We start from the raw sequence: 4,659 nt of genomic DNA on the forward strand, positions 1-4,659 counted from the left end.
CTCTCTCTCTCTCTCTCTCTCTCTCTTTTAATTCAACAAAATCATATAAATTTATGTCTCTCCCTGTCTTTCTCTTTCTCTCTCCTTTTCTCATAGATACGATTCGATTGTTTGTTGTCCTGTAAAAAAAAAAAAAAAAGAAAAAAAAAAATAAAGAAAATAAGAAAAAAGTAAAGAAGATGGAAGTGTTTAGAGAAAGAAAATGATAATAATAAAAGTAAGAAATAGAAAAGTTTAAGTAAATTTTAATGCGTTCGCGTAAAGCGCCCGACTTTTGTTGTTTCGTTATTATGTTCTTCGTTAATATTAAAATGAATTTTATCGAAGCGTATATCAATTTAATATATATATATGTGTGTGTATGTGTGTGTGTGTGTGTGTGTGTGTGTGTGTATGTGAAAAATATATTATGTACGTATAGGATTTTGTGTGTCCTATCTAAAGGACGATGACAAAACATTCGGTTTCTAGCGAAACGTAACACGAAGGAATATTATCGAACTTTGTTTACGTTCGAGTATTTAGGTTTCAAGGACAAAAATATTGTACCGGTACCCATTAATCGATATACATATATAAATAGAAAGAAATATCTACTTCAGTAGGAATCATTGGCTCGTAGCGTTTGTAACGCGTCCTTCGCTGTTCGTCGTTGTCGTCGTCGTAGTCGTAGTTGTAGTCGTCGTAGTCGACGAGTTTGTAAAAAGAAGCGAGAAAAATATGAGAGATAAGAGAGATAGATAGATAGATCGATTGAACGAAAAAAGAACTACAACAACAACAACAAAATAGTAAAAAAGGTAACTCTGTGTATGCGAGATTGTAAGAATTAAAAACCCAAGATCGGGTAGTATAGTTTATATTCTAGTGTAATCGATAATTTGTGGAGTTAATCGGTGGATAATATATATATATATATTATATATATATATATTAAATATATTATATATATATAGGTATATATCAATCTTATTATTTTGTAAATATTCGTTTGAATAAATCCTGAGATGATATGTAAAAATTGTATAAATATTTCAACGGCGTGTAATATTGTTTATATATATATATATATATATGTGTATATATATATATATATGTACCAATTTTATTTATTATTATATGTTTACCTTTTATGGGGGAAATTAATTAAAAGCGTTAAGAGATAAGAAACGATATCAAAAAGGTCAGAATCAAATAAGATCAAAAAGATCAGATTAAAACGTTATCCTTTTATTTATTTTTCACATATTTATATATTTATTTACTTATTTACTTATTTATTTATTTATTTATTTATTTATTTCTACCACGTATGTCTGCTTTTTTATATTTTTTTTTCTTCCATTTTTTTCCCTTTTAAATTCACTTTCCTCGAATCCTTCAACAACTAGACGACACGTTCGAAAGTTATTGTAAGTCGATAAAGCGAGTTCATGGACATAGAGCGCGAAGTCGTGGAGAAGTTCGAGAGAAAACGAAGTGGGCGGTGGATCGAGTTGGATCGAGTTATACCGAGGACAAGAGTAGACCTTGCTTTTTGTTTAGGAAAACGACAGGGTGAGGGCCGAACGATGGAGAAGTGGGGGTGTGAGTGAGTGCATGATGGAGAAGCATCTTGCTTGCTTGCTTGCTTGTTTGCTTTTCTACCAGTGGAATTACATATATACGTACATACATACATACATATATATATATATATACATACATTACATACATATGTATCGAGAAAAAAAAGAAGATGGTACGATGAACGAGATGCGATGAACAACACATCCTTTTGCACTCTCCGCTTCTCTCTTTTTTGTATTTCTTTTTTCTTTTCTTTTCTCCCTTTTTCATTTTTTCCTTTTTTTTTTTTTTTTTTTTTTCATCGACTAATTACTTTACGATGCTCTCTCTTTCTCTCTTTTTCTCGTTTTCTCTCTCGTTCTTGCTTGTCCGTCTGTCTCTATAATTTCACGTCGAAAGTACTGGGACCAGAATTTTTTAAGCAAACGAAACAAAAGAAGAAATTTACAAAGTGAAAAAACGATCAATATTAAAGAATCTACGAGACAAAGAATGTTAAATAACGTTACGGTTAAATCACTGAATATTTCACGGTTGGTTTAAAATATTAATTTTGCAATTTGCAACGTCATTGTATGTGCGTATCTGCATCTTGTATATGCACATGTACGTAATACATTATATTTGAGAGTTGTTGCGAATGTCTTAAAATACATCTTCAAGAATATCACAAAGTTTTATTAATTTAAACGAGATATTTGACAATGTCTACATACACACACACACACACACAAACACATATATATATTGATTTCGATTTTATTTAATTTATTAATTTATTTCAATATTTTTTCTCTTGTTGATCGCGAAAGAAAAGCATTTAGTTTTTGGATAATTCAATGCGTACCTACTTTATATTACATATACATACATACATATATATTTATACATACATGCATATATACATATATACATACCTATCGTACGTATACATATATATATGAGTAGAGTTTCCCATAAATGGCATGGAACCGAGAAAATATCGTTTGCAATGTTCACGAATACGAGTATATAAGCAAAAGAAGCGGAAAATCGTATCCTCGGTGTTACACGGTATTGCTTGGTCAGAATTACAAGCTGAGAGAAGGTAATTCGCGTTCTCGTTTTCTTCGCTTCCGTGCAATCCAATCGTCGTCGTCTTCGTCATCGTCATCCTCGTCCTCTTCGTCGTCATCGTCGTCGTGGTGGTCGTCGCCGTCTAGATTGGCAATCTTAGTATATCTAACGTATGTATTTTCATCGTGTTGGCTCTGAACGATCAACGAAAAAAAAAAAAAAAATCTTTGATTACAGTATATTCTCGATTATCGTGCTCGCTCGACATTCGTTTCTTCTCTTTTCTCTCTTTCTTTTTTTCTTGTTCTTCTTATCTTTTTTTTTTTTTCTATCCTCATTTCTCCTCTTTTTTTTGTTAATAATTTTTCACAAAATATTCTCGGATCGTTTGGATAACTTTTTTCGTTACTAATTTCGCTAATAATTAGATTTTTTTTTTCATCTCCTTCATCTTCTTCTTTTTCTTTTTCTTCTTTTTCTTCTTCTAGAGTTTATAGCTTATCCAATTTGTAGCTTATGATGAACTATGTTGAAATCGAATAGAAACGTAAAGTAAAGAGAATAAAAGGAAAAGAATGGAAAATCTGAGGAATTCGATATTTTTTTTTTCATGTTTTTGTTCTGTTCTATTTTTTAATTTTTTTTATTCATTTTTTTTTTGCATTATTAATCAGCTCGTCTTTCAATTTGATTATACGCTTATTCCTATCGTTATAAAATATATAAATCGATGGGCGATTTTAAGTATCGTATATTTGTAATAATCGTCTATGTGTATCGCGTATCGATGAATGAGTAAATAAAATAGCGAATATCTTCTTAAGTTTGCAATAAATTATTGAACGTCTCATGATGTATGATTTTTTTCAAAGCACACTAATTCGATACGTTGGATATATTTTTGTAACTATATATACATACATCAAATTTTCTATCTGCAAAAATAAATTAGAGATATTTTAAGCTTTATATATAAAATATTAAACTTATCGATCCGCTATAATTTCATTTAAAAAAGAAAAGAAAAGAAAGAAACAAACAAACAAAGAAAAGCAAAAATGAAAGAAAATGAAAAAAAAAAAAAAGAAAAAGAAAAAAGAACGAATAAATTCGATTTGTAAAAGATATAATTAAATAGACAAAATTATATAAATGTTTGTAAAGACAGAGATAGAAGCGAAGAATAGAAAGAGAAAAAGAAGAAAAAAGAGAGAAAGAAAGAATTAGGATATCACTGGTCAGTAGCAAGTAAAATGATGAAGTACTTTTCATTATGAGCACAGTTAGTCGTAGGATGCACGTTCTCAAATGACGTCAAGTCTGTTCGTCGATGTTGATTGTCGACGTCGTCGGTGGCCTGCGATTCTAGAATGCACGCGTTAGTAACGTGTGCTCGTCGTATTCTCGACGACGAATTTCGGAAAATCCTCGAAATAGAGTGTACCGAGTACGAAGTAAAGCCAACACACGGCACCGACCTTCTGGTTTCACTATACATAGTAGATCGTCGCTGAATCTAAATTCGGAACGTTAGAAACATACGAGTCTTCTTCTTCTATCAAAGCTAGTATTACGTATTACATATGTACGTATGCATGTACATATACGTATGTATGTATGTATGTGAAGATCTATCGAAATTATAAGTTAATTTTTTATTTGTATATATATATATATATTTTTTTTTTCTGTATAATAAATTAATATAATTTAAATAAATAATAAATATTTTTTTTTTTAATCGAGAAAGCTAGATACAAGTAAAATTGTTACGCGTTAAATTGTTTTTAGAAAATCTTTCATAATAAATTATTAGTATTATTATTTTTGTAATGTTATTAATTTGTTCGTCGAACTATTTGTTAAAATAATAAATGTGTATATATATGTATATATATATATATATATATATAAGTAAAATTTATCACAGATTTTTGAAACAACTGAACACATAAATCATACTTGATAATTGATAATAACACAGAAGCGCGAAACCAGAAGCCTGTCGGCTTTACTCGAATCGTTAAATCTTCC

The sequence above is a fragment of the Vespula pensylvanica genome, chromosome 10 (assembly GCF_014466175.1).
Source record: "Vespula pensylvanica isolate Volc-1 chromosome 10, ASM1446617v1, whole genome shotgun sequence".
Taxonomy (NCBI): Eukaryota; Metazoa; Arthropoda; class Insecta; order Hymenoptera; family Vespidae; genus Vespula; species Vespula pensylvanica.